The sequence below is a fragment of the Hypanus sabinus genome, chromosome 5 (assembly GCF_030144855.1).
Source record: "Hypanus sabinus isolate sHypSab1 chromosome 5, sHypSab1.hap1, whole genome shotgun sequence".
NCBI classification, from domain to species: Eukaryota; Metazoa; Chordata; class Chondrichthyes; order Myliobatiformes; family Dasyatidae; genus Hypanus; species Hypanus sabinus.
Genome location: NC_082710.1, coordinates 103,240,472 through 103,258,061, shown reverse-complemented (window position 1 = coordinate 103,258,061; position 17,590 = coordinate 103,240,472). Strand labels below are relative to the sequence as shown.

At 40.4% G+C, this 17,590-nt stretch overlaps 1 protein-coding gene across 5 annotated transcripts in view; it reads right to left on the bottom strand.

The window, feature by feature from the left end:
* LOC132394301 (methyl-CpG-binding domain protein 5-like) overlaps window positions 1–17,590 on the bottom strand; it is a 225,133-nt gene that overhangs the window by 191,729 nt on the left and 15,814 nt on the right. For 4 of the 5 annotated variants that reach the window (XM_059970267.1, XM_059970266.1, XM_059970264.1 and 1 more), the window contains one exon: window positions 3,214–3,446. The exons of the other annotated variant lie outside the window; for it this stretch is intronic. The gene's annotated coding sequence lies outside the window, so the exon portion shown is untranslated. The remainder of the gene's footprint in view (window positions 1–3,213; window positions 3,447–17,590) is intronic. 5 annotated transcript variants of the gene reach the window in all.

Below are 17,590 nucleotides of genomic sequence, written 5' to 3'. Positions count from 1 at the left end.
TTGAACTTTATTACTGTCATGTGTACAGATGTACAGTGAAAAAACCTTGCTTTGCATACCATTCATACATATCATTTCACCAGATCGGTACATTGAGCCTGTACAAGGGAAAGCAGTAACAATGCAAAATAGTGTTAATTACAGAAAAAATCTGTGCAGACAGACAATAAAGTGCAAGCCATGACAAGGTGGATTGCAAGGTCAAGAGTTCATTTTATCATACAAGTGGATTGTTCAATAGTCTTAACTGTGGGACAAAAGCTGCCTGAGTGTGGCGTTCAATATTTTCAGACTTTTGTAACTTCAGCTCAATGCGAGGGTTGAGGATGAACAGAATTATTGGGTTGGGAAGTATCTTTGATTTTGTCAGAATCAGGACTGCCTCTTCACTTTTCTTCTTGCTGCATTTCCAAGGCAGAGTCCATCGCAGGAGGCAGGTTTTTGATGTTCTGAGCTGTGTTCGCAACTCTCAGCAGTTTTTTTTGTAGTGTTGGTCAGAGCAGTTGCGACAAAACCATGGTGCATCTGGATAAGATGCTTTCTATGGTACAACACGGTAGCATGGTGGTTAGCACAACACTAGTGGTTAGCTTCGGTACTCTGGAGATTGGAGTTGAATTCTGGCACTTACTGCAAGGAATCTGAATGCTCTCCTCGTGGAATGTGTGGGTTTTTCTCAACTGCACTACTTTCTTTCCACAGTCCAAAGACATACCAGGTAATTAATTGGTCATTGTAAATTGTCCCATGATTCGTCAGAGTTAAAACATCTTTTTGGGAGGTTGCTGGGGCAGCATGGCTCGAATGGTCGGAAGAACCTATTCCATGCTGCATCACTAAATAAAATAAAAAGTATGAGGATTGACAAGAGTCAATGAAGACTTACTGAATTTCCTTAGTATCCTGAGGAAACAGAGGTGCCAGTGTGTCTTCTTGGCAATAATGCAGCTGGACGAGATATTGGTGATGCTTACACCTAGGAGCTTCAGGCTCTAAACCATCTCCACTTTAGCATTGCTGCTGTAAACGGAATCATCTGCACTGCCCTGCTTTGAAGTCAATGACTATCTCTTTTGTTTTGCTGAAACTGAGGGAAAGGTTGCTGTTACAATACCTTGTTAATAAAACTATGCCCTTCCTGCACTTGGACTCATCTTTAATTGAGATTCAGTCCACTATGGACAGTGCCATCTGCAAGCTTACAAAAATCTGCAGAACATTGTAACACTGTCATGAATGTACAGGGAGTAACGTTGGGGGCCAAGGACACATTTTGTGAAGCTGAGGATAATAATGGTAAAGGTACTGCTGCATATCTTAATTGAATGGTGGTATCATGCTGTCCAACAGATATCACAAGCCAATGAACATTTCCTACTTGGCTTAGGAATATGAGCAACTGGAATTCACAATAAAGAAACTGCTTGATTCTTTGGTTGAGTATTGGACCACATACAACTTCAAGCTCATTACCAATCTGTAAAGCTAGAGTCTGAACCATGCAGACTAAGGCAGCCTCTGATTCCAATGCAAAGAGACAGTAAGTAAGACAGAAGAGCAAAATAATGCTTAATATGCTTAATTTTTTCCAGGAATTTCCACTAGAAGTGTCTGCAAAGAGTTCCTCAAGAATGGATCATCAGTAGAGTGGACCATCCTTGTGGTGATATTAGGATATGACTAAACTCATAAATAAAGGGATACTAAATCTAAAGCTTCTGCTGAACTAGCCATTGAATCATACATAGTCCATACAAGTATCCAGCCTGACCTTTTATTTCTATAGTCAAATGATCTCAAGCATGGTGGCTAAATGAATAGCAATAACTACAACAGGGATAAAATGAACCAGTGCTTTTATGGGTCTTCACTATCATTGAGTCATAGTGCATGGAAAGAGGACCTTTGGCTGGCCAGTTCCATGCCAACCAATCACTCATTTACACTGATCCCATTTTTATACTGCCCTTGTATTCTACCATTCACACAGTTTGTGTGGCAAATACTCTACCAGTCTGCACATCTTTAAGCACTCAGAAGACAAACAGTTACAGGTGGAAGCACAAATTCACATAATAGCATGAATGAAAGAATGAACTCAGGATTATGATGCAAAGCACCTGCAATTAGATACATCATTGTGTTACCATCTCTTTCCTGATTTGTATGAATGCCAGTTCTGAAGGGAATTTGGACCAGGAGCATGGTAAATATTGCATAAATGTCCAGTTAAGATGCTCACTTTTTTTCATGAGAATTAAGAAATTAAATATAGAAAAAAAGAGTTCAAGACAATTGGACCAGATTGGTAAATAGTATGAAGCATTTCCCCTGAGAATAAAGATCACAAAACTAGTTTAGTCATTTACTTCTGCTTCTGTAAAGAGTAATGCAGATAACACTAAGCAATGATAAAGGGCAGATATTTTCTGCAAACATTTCACCATCTTTCCCCAATTTCTTGCAACTGCAAGTTAACAAAGAGAATACAACATCAATATCGTCTTTTCTTGCTGTATTTTTCCAGGTCTGTTTCCAAACTTTATCAGCTATACCCTCATCAATTGAAGGCTGCATTTACCCATGACTGCAATTGTTCTTTTTTTCCAAATGCATCTTACATCATTCCACTTTTGCTGGCCTGGTCACAAAAGTAGGGCATATCAAGATAGGGTAATTACCACCCAATTTACTCTCAGTTATCAATTCAGTGATGGAAATGCCTTTGATGCTACTATCAAATGAGGTATCCATCACTAAGGACGGTCATCATCCAGGACATGCTCCTTTCTCATTAGGAAGAGGTACTGGAGTCTGAAAACTCATACTCAATGATTCAGGAACTGCTTCTTCCTTAGTGAAGAAGTGACCTTAGTGAGCAGATTTATGAATGGTCCATGAACACAATTCTTTTGATGAACACTATGTAATTTGCTATTCATTGTGATTTTTCTACAGTACTGCTGCTGAAAAACAAATGTCAAACAAAGCAGTGACAAAAATCAGATTGGTTCACTATAATCTGCATGTGGAAGCCCCATTTGGATTTTTACCAGGATCAGGTGGCCTCACACATCGTCACAACCCCAGTCCAGCGATGAAACTGCCTGAGATTTCAAGACAATTAGTGCGGCACCTAACAGCCATGGTAACACTCAAGCACTCAAGTTAATGGGCATCAAAAGGAAAATGCTCCAATCGATGGAGTCATACCTTGTACAAAGGAAGATGGCTGAGGCTGTTGAAGGTCAATCATCCTGGCCCAGGACATCAATGGGAGAGTTCCTCAGGGCAGTGTTCTAGGCCCAACCACCTTCAGCTGTTTCATCAATAACCTTTCTTCCATCATAAAGGTCAGAGTGGGGATGGTTGGTGACTGCCCAGTTTTCAATTTGATTTGCAACTCCTCAGTAAATGAAGCACTCCATACCTGCATGCAGAAAGACCTAGAAAACATTCAGGCAGGGACTGATAAGTGGCAAGTAATATTTGCAGCATAAAAGTGCCAGACAATGAAAATCTCCAGTAACAAGACAATATAACCTACCCTTGACATTCAACACCAAGTGCTCAACCATTATCATCCTGGGGGTTACTACTAACCAAAAATACAACTGAACAAGCCAGATAAATATAGCTGTTCATTGGTTGGGTATCTGCAATCTCCTAATTCTTTTTCACCATTTACAAGATGCAAGTCAGATGCACGACTGAATATTCATTTACTTTGATGAGTTCCAACAACTCTCAAAACGCTGCCATACTCTAAATTATACTACTAGCAAATAGCAACTGAATGCCATCAGGTGACATACCATGACGTGCTCTGGTTTTCTCCCACCTTTCGAAGAGGACATGCTATGCTGGTGTCAGAAGCATGGTGACACTTGCAGGCTTACACATCCTCCATGCAAATGACACTATGTTTTGAAGTTTCAATGTACATGTGATAAATAAAGCTAATCTTTATCTTTCATTGTAGATACTCTGACCACACCTCTCAAATCTGCAACCTCTACCTCCACGGGCAAAGGGCAACAGATACATTTGCCTGTAAGCCACACACCACTACTAATTGCAGCAGTCCTTCACCATATTTAAAATCCCTGAACTTCCTCATGCAACAGCACAGTGGAAGTACCTTCTTCACCAGATGGTGGCTGACCATCATCTTTCAAGGCAAGATGCTCAGATTTCCACTACCCCCCTGACAAATACTTATGATTGGATGATTTCATGACAAAAAGCAAAATACCAAATACTGAGTCCTGCAAACCATCTCCTAGAAACTGTCCTCTAAAAAGAATAAAGAGGGTTTGTGAATGTGGGCAAACTTTATCTAGACCATTTGAGGCCAACACAATAACCAGAAGGTAGAGTGATTGTTGTAAATTAACACTAAATTGAAATATCAAATTACATTTCAAAGCTCACATCTCAGAAGGTATCATACTCTGTCTACTTTTAGGACGGCAGTTCTACCAGTAAATTCATTCAGCAAAGAATCATATATATATATATATCTATCTCTAGAACAGCATCGTATTGTTACACCAGTGTCATATTAGGTCAAACATGCTACTCTAAATTTTCAACTGAACTTTCTGCACATCCTTTTAATAATACTTCATTGGCCACATTCCATTTCATTGCACCCGATCTGAAAGTATTTAATCTAAACCAAGCTGCAAGTATATTCCTTCACAAGACTGATGTACTAGCAAAACTATGCAGCAAACAAGACACTCTACATTGAGTACCACAAACTGCAAAATAACAGTACAATAATAATAGTACAGGAAGGAGATGGAGAGTCTAGTGACATGGTTCCAGCAAAGCCAGGGAGCTAGGTAACTAACTTCAGGAGGTGGGAAGAAGTACATACCCTTGTTTGTATCAATGGTATTGATGTGGAGGTAGTTGAGAACTTCAAACTCATTGGGTCTAAATAACACCTAATTGCCCTGGACCAGCCACATGGAAAGCAGACTAACACCTCTACTTCAAAGGCCAAGGGAATTCTTACAATTTTATCAATGAATCATTGAAATTTTTACAGATGCATCACAGCTTTGTATGGCAACTGCTCTCCCAAGACCACAAGAAATTACAGAGAATTGTTAATATTGTACAGTCCATCACGAACAAGCTTACTCTCCACCAGCTGTCTACACCTTCTGTTGACTTGGGAAACTGGATAAAAATAATCTCATTCCTGGTTGCTCTCCCTCCTTTCCTCTCAAAGACAGCTTTTATTCCTCTGTTATCAGAATGTTTGATGGACTATCAATACACTAAAAGATGAACCCCATCTCCCAATCCATCTCATATGGCCCATGCACTGCAAATACAGTGTTCCCTGTAAGGTGCAACACTTTATCATTGAAAATTCTTAGGTACTGTGCAAAAACAATTTTTTATTTAGACTTTTACAATACTATATTTGCAAACATGGAGAGGAAAGAGAATCTGTAGACTTGGTGGGAGCAAAGGATGTTGGGAATGGCAAGGATTTTGTGCTGAGGGAGGGATGATCGAAGGGTGGCAGAGAAGCAGTGCCAAGGACAGGGGTGGCACGGATTCAGATACACCCTACCCTAGGACACCAGGCAAAGCAACATGATCCCAAGCAATTGGTTTACTGATCATTTCAGAATTTCCCTGATGCTTTCCGCTCCTCTCCCTTCCCCAACTACGACCCCCTCTCCCTGGCCCCTTCCTACTTTCAGTTCACAATAGAAACCCATATCAGAATCAGGTTTATCGTCACTATTCACATATGTATTTAAATTTGTTTTTTTAAGGCAGCAGTACAGTGCAATACATAAAATTACTACAGTACTGCGCAAAAGTCCAAGGCACCATAGCTATATAAATGTGCCTACTTTTGCACAGTATTTTATATTCCAACTCTGTGTAATAATGAATGGTATGAACTGTCTGGAGGATGTGGAAAATAAAAGTTTTTCCACAGCATCTCCCTGCATGTGACAATAGTAAACCAATACCATATCAAACTACCACTAATCCTGCATTAAAAGCAGTTTAGTCCTGGTATGAACAAGTTAACGTACTCAAATATCCTACTAATTTACAGAAAATCTGCAGTTTTCATAAATCCAGTACCAAACATAACTTGTTTATATCAGTATTAAAGGGGGAAAAATTAGCTCCAGAACGGGGGGGGGGGGGGGGGGGCGAGAAATCGGATTTCCTTCACAAACTTTTCACTTCAAGACTTGAAACTAACTGTGATAAGAAACATACTATTTAGAAGTTTAAAACTTCTCAACATTTGAAACTACATTTCCACCTGGGTTAATTTTATTTTACAAAGGAAACATTTTGAGCTAAAGCAAACATTATGTGCCTACTCCAAGAAAGTTATTCTTTTTATGAGATAAAATCTCTATTTTTCTTCAACAATGTATTTCAGCTTCCAATACCCAAAGAACAATCCTTTGGCAAAATGACATATTACTTTTACATCTTGAAATGGCAATGTAATTATGGCTCTCAAAACAAATCATGGATGATCTGCAGCCCAACTCTATCTGTATTGCATAACTTGGATAAAACTATTCCTTTAATTCTTCAATTATTGTTGTGGATGCTTCTTTGGGGAAACTTCAATAACCATGTGTCGGAGAGAAAAAATAATTTCCATTTATTACTAAATGGCCTGCCCCTAGTTTCCAAAATTAGAAAAGGAAACTGCTTCATTTCTCAACAATGTAGTTAAAAATTTAGAGAAAAAATATTAGAGAATTAAAAGAGCATGGTTGTGAAATAAAGATAAAATAAAAGCAAATAAGTATTTTATAAATATATCAGCAAAAATATTCACCCTTTGTAACTGTGTCTTTTAAAATAGATAAAAAATAACGCAGGAAAAAAAAAATCAGAAACCAGGTGGCAAAATAATCGAACAACTGGCCTGGTAGCAGAGGCCTGGACTATAAGGACATACTGTAAAACATACAACTCAAGAACATGTGCTTCTGTCCACAATATTTGTAACGATCATGATGCCAGTTCACACCATCCCATTTGCTGGCACACATCCATACACATATTTATTGTCTGTTCATGCACCTGTCTAAATACTTTAAACATTGTCATTGTATTTGCTTCCACTGCTTCCCCATTACTGTGTTTTAAGTACCTACCATTGCACAAAGAAAACCGTCCTTGCCTCAAAATCCCCTTTAAACTTTTCCCCTCTCTCACCTTAAATGCTATGTCTTCTAGTATTCAACAATTCCAAATGGTAAGATTCTGGTCATCTTCCTCAGCTATACTTCTCATTTTATAAATTCATATTAAATCTCACTTCAGCCTCTGAAGCACCAGAGAAGCAATCCAAACTTGACCAATAGACATCCAGGTAAACTTCATCTGAACCCTCTCCAAAGCCTCCACATCCTCCCTGTAATGGGGAAACTAGAATTGCATGCAAGGCTTCAACTACTGTCGCAAAGATTTATACAACGTCATGATTTTTAACTCTTTTCCTCCATGCCCTAACCAATGAAGGCAAGCATGCTGTACCTCATCTTTACCAATCTATTTGTGTTGCCACTTTTAGGGAGGGATGGACTTAGACCCAAAAATTCCTCTGTACATCAATGCTGTTCAGGGTTCTGCCATTTCCCCTTACATATATGACCTCCCAAAGTACAAACCAGACCCACACTTGCTCGATTTAAACTGCCTGCCATTTCACTGTACTTCGCTGGAACTGACTCTTTAACAAACCTCCTTTGCTGTCCAAAGCGCTACCAATTTTACTGCTGCTTTTAAACTTACTGTCCAACCTGTCCACACTTTCATCCAATGCATTATATATTACAATTAACAAAGGTCCTGCAATAATTGCTGTGGAACACCAGTGAGCCAGAATAATACTCTCCCACCACTACAGTCTTCTATGGGCAAGCCAATTCTAAAAGCAAACCACCACATGGGATCTTGTCAAATGTCTTAAAGTCTATATAGGTAAAATCCACCTCAATCAATTTGGTCATCTTCTGAAAAAATTCAATCAAATTTGTAAGACATAAACTACCCCACAAAGACACATTGACTGTTCTGAATTAGTCTAAGCTTTTCCAAATGTGAGTAAATTCTGTTCCTATGAATCCTCTCAATAGCTTTCCTAACAGTGAATCAAGGCTCAACAACCAATAATTTCCTTAATTCCAACTTTACTTCATAAACAATTTTCCTTCCCAGCAATCTCCTCTTGCCTTTTAATGACCTGAGATGAATCTTACCAAGCCCTAGAAATTTATTCACCTTTATGCTCTTTAAGAGACAAACACATTCAAACTAAGAATCCAAGAATCTAAGGCTACTACTTTATAATTTTATGCCAAACAAGATAATTACACTTAGAACAAACTAGGAAAACACACAAAATGTTGAACTCAGCAGGTCAGGCAGCATCTAAGGAAATGAATAAACAGTCGATGTTTTGGGCTAAGACCCTTCATCAGGACTAGAAAAGGGGAAGAAACCAGAATAGGGTGGGGAGTGTGGAAGAAGAACAAGCAAGTAGCTGATAGGTGAAGATAGGTGGGTGGGGAGGGGGATGAATTAACTGGGAGGTGCTGAGGAAAAGATAAGGGCTGGAGAAGATGGAGAGTGTACCATGGGAGAAAGGGAAGGAGGGGGGAGTACCAGGGTAAGTGATAGTCAGCAAGAGAGGAAAGAGTCCAGAGTGGGGTATAGAAGAGGGAATGGGGAGGAGAAAAATTACCAGAGCTGTTGAAGTCGATGTCATATCATTAGGTTTGAGGCTACCAAGATGGAATACGAGGTGCTGCCTCTCCAACCTGAGAGTTGTCTGATCGTGGCAGCAGAGGCGGCCATGGACTGACATGTTGGAATGGGAATAGAAATTAAAATGATTGGCCATTGGGAAGTCCTACTTTTTGCAGATGGAGCGGGGTGCACAACAAAGTGGTCCCCCAATCTACCTTGGGTCATACCAATATAAAAGAGGTCACATGGGAGCACTGGATACAGTATCTGGTGTAGTTGGAGGAGCACTTTGTCTCCCAATCTATGTTGTCTTTCATTTCTCCCTCCTCACCCCATTTATTCTCCCTATAGATGTTGCCTGACTTGCTAAATTCCTCCAGCATATTGTACATGTTGCCTTTATTCCATTAATATGCATTTGCCAGGTCCGACTTGCTTTACTAACCATTAAAATCAATTCTGGGCTTTAAATGTAAAGTGGCAAGTGAAATACGAAACTGGATCCATGGTGATGGGTAAATGTTTGCAGTAGAGCTCCTCAAGACAGAGTGTTGGGCTTTTTGTTTTTCATGGTACAGTCGACCTTCAATAATCTGACTACCTATAATCCGGTTCCTTCGATAATCCGGCACTGATTTCAAATTTTCCACGCAACTGTAATTTCAAATTTCCCGGGCCATTGTACCAATCTGCTGCACATCGTTTTGGTTGCGCTAGATCTGTTCACATGTTGGTGCGCTCTCGTAAACACAGACAGGTGATTCCTGCTTGTTTTCCTGCATTTATTAATATCATTTGCGTAAGGCGTGGCCACCTGCCACCAGCCCGTCTCACCTGGCAGTGGTGAGGGAGCTGGAGCGCGCTGGGTCAGTCCACCTTCTCGCCCACCTGCCAGCAGTCACGCACTGCCCTCCGGCGTCACCTGGCCGGTGCTTCGTTCTCTTCTGCCTATGAATTCAGATCAGACGTGGCGATCCGCTGAACTTAAGCATATTACTAAGGGGAGGGAAAGAAACTAACGAGGATTCCCTCAGTAACTGCGGGTGAAGAGGGAAGAGCCCAGCGCCGAATCCCCAGCTGCCTGGCGGTTGCGTGAAATGTGGCATATAGAAGACCTCCTTTCTGACTTCTGCTTCTGCTCACCCAGATGCGCTGCCACCAACATCAACAGTTTTTGAAGAAACTGTTGTGCTAGTTTCAGCACCAGCTCCTGATGCTTCACTCATTTTTCAAAATGAAGATGCTGATGATCCTGACAACCCCACACTTGCAAACATGTAACTTTGCCTGAAGGTATATTAAACGTCTCACTTCAGAAGCGGAAGTGCTCAACTGTTCTGTGCAAGTCAATTCCTGTACCCTTTATTTTAATCTGTGCCTGTACAGTATATTATTTTATTAAATTTTCACTTGCTACTCATTTAATAATTCTGTTTCATTATTATCTAATGTACTGATTTACTTGATATTTTTAAGGCATGATGAGGTGGTTCGCTATTGCTTAATGTGATGCTTATGTAATTTGGCATTTTCACTAATTCGGCATCCTCGGGTCCCAATGGTGCCAAATTATAACCATATAACAATTACAGCACAGAAACAGGTCTTCTCGGCCCTTCCAGTCTATGCCAACACTTACACTCACCAAGTCCCAGTGGCCTGCACTCAGCCCCTAAGCCTCCATTCCTTTCCTGTCCATATATCTATCCAATTTTACTTTAAATGACAATACTGAACCTGCTTCTACCACTTCTACTGGAAGCTCATTCCACACAGCTACCACTCTCTGAGTAAAAAAATTCCCCTAGTGCTAAGCTTAAACTTTTGCCCCCTAACTCTCAAATCGTGTCCTCTTGTTTGAATCTCCCCTACTCTCAATGGAAAAAGCCTATCCATGTCAACTTGATCTAACCCCCTCATTATTTTAAATACCTCTATCAAGTCCCCCCTCAACCTTCTACGCTCCAAAGTAGGTTGACCTCTATATTTTACACATTGTCAACCATACAGCCAGGTTTTGATTTTGAAGCTACAGTTTGCAGGGACTAATTAACTGGTCAGTTATGCTCCTGGAGCAAATGGGCTGGAAAAGTACAAAGGCCAAACAAAGCAAAGAAATACAAAATATATACGTGCTGAATAACCTTGAGCAATAGAGAACTTGGAAGGTGTACACAGAGATTTAAGGTTGCAAAATGGACAAAATAGTCAAGAAGAAATAGAGTACAGATATCCCCCACTTTACGCCATTTCACTTTACAAAAGACCTACATCAGTAACTTGTTTTCGCATTACAAAGAGGATTTTCGCTTTTATCAAAATTTTTCCCAAATAAATTAATGGTTCTTTGCTTTACGCCATTTCGGCTTAAGATTTCATAGGATCGCTCTACCTTTGTAAGGGGGGTGGGGAGAACACCTGTAGTAGTCTTCAATGAGCAAGCTATTTATTGCAAAAGCAAGGAGGTCAGTCTAGAATTGCACAAACCATTGCACTTTAGCTGGAGCACTGCTATGGTTTAGATTATCAGATATAAGTGAGATTTATCAATGTTAGGATTCAGTTAGGAATACCAGGATTAGTTGGAGAATTTAGTTTGGAGAAAAACATGTTAACTTTGGATTTCCCTCCCCCCAGATAGCAGCTGTTGCTCTAAACTGGTGAATCAGATCAAACTTTCTTTTAAGAAATCACTAATAACCAAGAAACACGAATCTAAGGAATTTGTAGAATGAGAGCTGGGAACCATTTTCTCTCAGAGAACCATATCTTTGAAACATATAGCTCAGGAGAAAGTCATTTTGTTCATCTCACAAAAAGTGGATTATTTAGGTTAATCCCATCTTCCAGCTTTTGGTCCACAGCTCTCCAAATTTTGATTTGAGTAGTTTTTAAAACGCTGATATTGAGGGCTTCTGCAATTATCAGAAATTTGGAATAAATGGTAAGCATTTGCAATGGATGTAGGGTAGTAGTCCTACCAATCATCCTGAACCATGTTTATCTGTGTAAATTACATTCATGAATTAGACTCATTAATCAAAACATAGGCTTGACTTTACAGATCATATTAAATTTGGGATTGGTAGTGGGGATGGAATTTGGCAGACCACAACAAACTACAGAAAGAATCATGAATTTCAGTGATAAAGAACAACAAGGAAAGAAGTGGTGCTACAAAGAATAGGGAGGCAAGTTATAATTCAAATTTGGGGTTGCATGTGAGGTACAATGGTAATCTTATCATACAAAATACAATAATGCTCAAAGTTCTGCAACAGTTTAACAGAACTATTGAAGACATAATCAAGCATTGGGAATTATTACAAGAGGAACAGAATCAAAAATAGAGAAATGATGTTGAATTCTTAAGTAATCTTGGTTAAACCATACTTTATTACAGCATCAAGTTCTTTACACATCGTAGAATAGACACACTATTAAGTGGGCAAAGAATATCCACCAGGAATGATGAGAGAAATGCAAAGATATTGATAACAAGATCAGATGAAATGTTTATGATCCAAACATTCTTCTGTCAACTTCATCAGCAGGTCTGATAAATGAAAGATGGTAGAAATATCATACACAAAAGCTGTGTCATGCATCATGTCCTGGAATACTAGCCAATACAAAACAATCTCTCAACACTACAAAGTTCCTGGCAATCATGGGCAAGGGGCTCTTGGAAATGCAGATCTACCCCCTATTCTGATACTTATATTGTAGCAGTTGGCCGAGTGTTATACTGGGGGGCGGGGGGGGGAGAGGGGGGAGGAATGATTATAAATGGATTGCATCTGCAGAGATGATGATGTACATGTGTCAGGGTTACTTAGTGTAGTTTAAATGGCCGTTGTGTGTTCTTCATGCTGGATGTTAAGAGTCTATATCTGTGTGAAGAGCATCTAGCTGCAGCTCTTTGAAGACAGTGTTGGATCTGCAGCAGCAACTGCTTGACCTTCAGCTTGCATGGGAAAGTGAGAAGATCATCGATTTGAGTTGAAGGAAAATAGTCACTCCTAAGTTAGATGAGGCGGGTAGCTGGGTGACTGTAAGGAGAAGGAATGGAAAAGGTGAAGGTGAATAGGTAGTTAGCACAGAGCACCTATGTGGTCATTTCACTCAATAAGTATACCATTGTGCACAATGTTGGATGGGTTGACCTCCCAGGGGAATGCCACAGAGACTGGGTTATTAGCACTGAGCATAGGCCTGTGGTGCAGAAGGGAAAGAGGGAAAAGAGGGGAACAGTACTGGTAGGGGACTCAGCTGTCAGAGGATCAGACAGGAGATGCTGTGGATATGAACAGGCTACCCTGATAGCACGTTGTCTCCAGGTGCCACGCTCAGGAACATCTTGGATCACATCCGCAGCATTTTGGAGGGGGGAGGGAGAGCAGCCAGATCACTTGGCACATATTGGAACCAATGACATGGAAGGAAAAGCAAAGAGGTCCTGAAGACAGAATTTAGAGAGCTACACAGAAAATTGAGAAGCATGAACTCCACTGTAGTAATTTCTAGATTGCTACTTGTTCTGCGTGCCAGTGAGAGTAGAAACAGGAAGATTTGGTAGGTTAATGTGTGGCTGAGAAGCTGGTACTGGGGGAAGGGCTTCAGGTTCTTGGATTATTGGGATCAGTTCTGGGGGAGGTATGACCTGTACAAAAGGGACGGGGTGCACCTGAACCCGAAGGGGACCAATATTCTTGCAGGCGGGTTTGTTTAAGTTGTTGGTGAGGGTTTAAACTAATTTGGTTGGGGGGGGGGGTTGGGAACCAGAGTGAGGGACACAGGATAGGACAAATGATAAAAAAGCAAAGGCAGCGTGAAGTCATACTGTCAAGAAGGGCAGGTGGATGATAGGACAAAACTGCAGCCAACAGGGAGAGTATCTATGCATTAGGGATGCAGAATCAAAAAAGGAAGCAAATACAGTATTCAAAGTTATATACTCTAGTCATTGAGATAAGAAATAAGGCGAATGATCCTGTTGCACTTTTATAGATTGTCAAGTATGATATGGTGGCTATCACCATATGGTTGGGAGGTGAATGTCTATGGTTACACATTGTATTGCAGGGTCCAAAGGTAGGCAGAGGGGGTGTCATGGCTCTGTTCAATTTCAGAATTGATAGGGAGAAAGTGGTCTGATTTAGCAGTACATCAGTGGAGTAATGGAAATCACAATAGTATGAGAGAGGGGTCAGCCAAAGTAAATAGGAGGGAGATGCTGACAGGGATGACAGCAGAGCAGCAATGGCTTGAGTTTCTAGGAAGAATAAGGTACAGGATAGATGTATTACAAAAACAAAGAAATAATTGGCAAAATAGTACAACTGTGGCTGACAAGGGAAGACAAAGCTAATGTAAAAGCAAAAGAGGGCATACAACAAAGCAAAAATTAGTGGAAAGATAGAGAATGGGAAGCTTTTCAAAACCTACAAAAAGCAGCTGAAAGTCATCAGGAGGGAAAAGTTGAAATACAAAAGAAAGCTAGCAAACAATTTCAAGGTGGAGAGAAAAATCTTTTCAAGTATGTAAAGAAAATATGAGAGATTAGAGTGGATATAGGACCACTAGAAAAGGCCAGAGAAACAATATCGGAAACAAGGAGATGGCATATGAACTAAGTGAGTATTTTGTACCTTTCTTTCTTTTTTAATCTTTTTATTAAGTTTCCAATAAACAATATTAATACTAATACAGAGAGATCAGGAATACATTAATAACGGTATCATGTAGAAACACATATTCCAAGTAATGGGAGTCTAACCTCCCAAGCTCTTAGTAATTAACCATGAAAAAGATAAATTATAATTATAAGAGAAAAAGAAATAAAAACCCAAACTAAAATAAAATAAACCCCAAACTTAATAAAAAGATTGAAAAAGAAAAGAGTATCAGTCTTCACTGTAGAAGACACCAGCAGTGTGCTAGATGTTGAAGGGTGTGAGGGAAGAGAAGTGAGTGCAGTTACTACAACAAGAGAAAAAGTACTCAAAAAGCTGAAAGACCTAAAAGTACACGTCACCCCGACCAGATGAACTACACCCTCGGGTTCTGAAAGAGGTAGAAGTACAGATTGTGCAGGCATTAGTAATAATCTTACAAAGATCATTGGAATCTGGCATGTTTCCAGAGGACTGGAAAATTACAACTGTCACTCCACTCTTTAAGAAAGGAGGGAGGCAGCTGAAAGGAAATTATGGTTGGGAAGATGTTGGAGTCAATTAAGGATGAGGTTTTGGAGTACTTGGATGACACAGGACAAGACAGGGAAAATCTTGCCTGATTAACCTGTTGGGATTGCTTGAGGAGATTACAAGTAGGATAGTTAAAGGAAATGCAATGGATGCTGCATATTTGGATTTTCAGAAGACCTTTGACAAGGCGCCACACGAGGCAGTTTACCAAGTTAAGAGCCCATGGTATTGCAGGAACGTTAGAGCATTGGCTGATTGATAGGAGGCAGCGAGTGGAAATAAAAAGATCTGTTTTTGGTTGGCTATCAGTGACTAGGGGTCGGGTAGGGACCGCTCCTTTTTATACTGTAGATCAATGATTTAGATGATGAAAAGATGGATTTGTTGTCAAGTTTGCAGATGATACGAAGATTGGTGGAGCAGCAGGTAGTGTTGACAAAACATAGGATGCAGAAGGAATTAGATTAGGAGAATAGGCAAGAAGGTGGAAAATTAAGTACAATATTGGAAAATGCATGAAAGTGCACTTTGGTAGAAGATATAAATGTGCAGACAATTTCTAAATACGGAGAAATTTCAAAAATCTGGGATGCAAAGGGACTTGGGAGTCCTTGTGCAGACACCCTAAAGGTTAACTTGCAGATTGAGTTGCTGGTGAGGAAGACAAATGCGATGTTAGCATTCATTTCAAGAAGTCTAGAATATAAGAGAAAGGAGGTGATGCTGAGGCTTTTATAAGGCACTGGCGAGACATTGCCATAAGTATTGTGAACAGTTTTGGACAACTTATCTAAGAAAAGATGTGCCAGCATTGGAGAGGGTTCAGAAGAGTTTGACAAGATCATTCCAGGAATGAAAGGGTTATCATATGAGGAACATTTGATAGCTCTGGGGCTGTACTTGATGGAATTTTGAAGGATGGGGTGGAGAATCTCATTGAAACCTGTCGAATGTTGAGAGGCTGAGACAGAATAAATGTGGAAAGGATGTTTCCCATGGTGGGGGAGCCTAGAACAAGAGGGTACAGTCTCAGGATAGAGGGTCGTCCATTTAAAACAGATGTGGAGAAATTTCTTCAGCCAGAGGGTGGTGAATTTGTGGTATTTGTTACCAGTCAGCAGTGGAAGCCAGGTCGTTGGGTGTATTTAAGGCGGAGACTGATAGCTTTTTGACTGGTCTTGGCAACAAAGGTGATGGGGAGAAGGCCAGGGAGTGGGGCTGAGGAGGGGAGAAAAATGGATTACCCATGATTGAAAGGCAGAGCAGACCTGATGGGCCAAATGACCTCATTCTGCTACATCTTATGGTTTTGTGGTCTTATGTCTTCATAGAAACAGGGTGACAAGTGTCCTTCAATCTTAGGTCAATCAGATGTTTAATCAAATGGTTCCCAGAATATCGTGCAAGGTCATTCACCAGAATACCTCACACGAGAACATTTTAAACACCCAAGCCCTTCCTTCATTAGTCATGGGAAGATCCCTATCTCAGGAGCACAACTCTCTTCCTTTAAGATGCCAGGATTATGTCTGAGACTGTCATTCATCTATTTTTGGAACATTGCTAAAGTTCTGAAAGCAATGAGTTGGATTTTGAAACTGGAAATCTACCAGCAAGATCTACCTGTGAGAAAAGAAAGCTGATGTTCCAGGTTGAAGACCCTTCGCCTGAATCAGGTGACTTTGTCAAAGTACCTGGTACCTGTCAAAGTACTCAGTACATGTTGAATAGCTCTGTACTTACTAGTTGTGTCTCTGGGTCATTGAGAGAAACACATTGACACTGAAACATTATCAACTTTGTGTAAGGTATCTACTCTGCCCAAAAATCACTGGGCTTCTAGGACAAGGTGTTGTCCATGACTAAATAGAACATAAAAATTTTAAAGAACATTGTGGCGACCCATTTCCTGGCACATCCGAACCGGCTCACAATTAGATAGCCTACGGGGGTTTGCGAGCACAGAGCTTTGGAGCCTCTGCGCCACGGGGGGCAGGTTGAGGGAGGCTTAAAAGTGAGGCTGAAGATTCCGAATAAAGTTTTTTCCTTCGACTGCAGTTACCGACTCCGTGTCGTAATTTTAGTGCTGCGTGTAGCACACCGCTACAACATAAAAATTCACAGCACATTACAGGCCCTTCGGCTCACAATGCTGTGCCGATCATGTAACTTACTCTAGAAACTGCCTAGAATTTCCGTTATGAAAAGCCCTCTTTTTCTAAGCTGCACCCTACTGTAACTGCCTCTACCACCGTCATTGGCAGTGCATTCCATGCACCCACCACTCTCTCTGTGCAAAACTAACCCAACATCCACCTTGTACCTACTTCGAAGCACTTTAAAACAATGCCCCCTTGCATTAGCCATTTCAGCTGTGAGAAAAAGCTTCTGGCTATCCGTACGATCGAAGTCTCTCATCATCTTATACATTTTAAAAGATCATCTCTCATCTTCTATCCTCCAAGAAGAAAAGGCCAAATTCACTCAACCTATTCTCATAATGTATACTCTTCAATCCAAGCAAATCCTTGTAAATCTCTTCAGCACTGTCTGTTTAGTATCCTCATCCTTCCTGTAGTGAGGTCACCAGAACTGAACACAGCAATCCAAGTGGG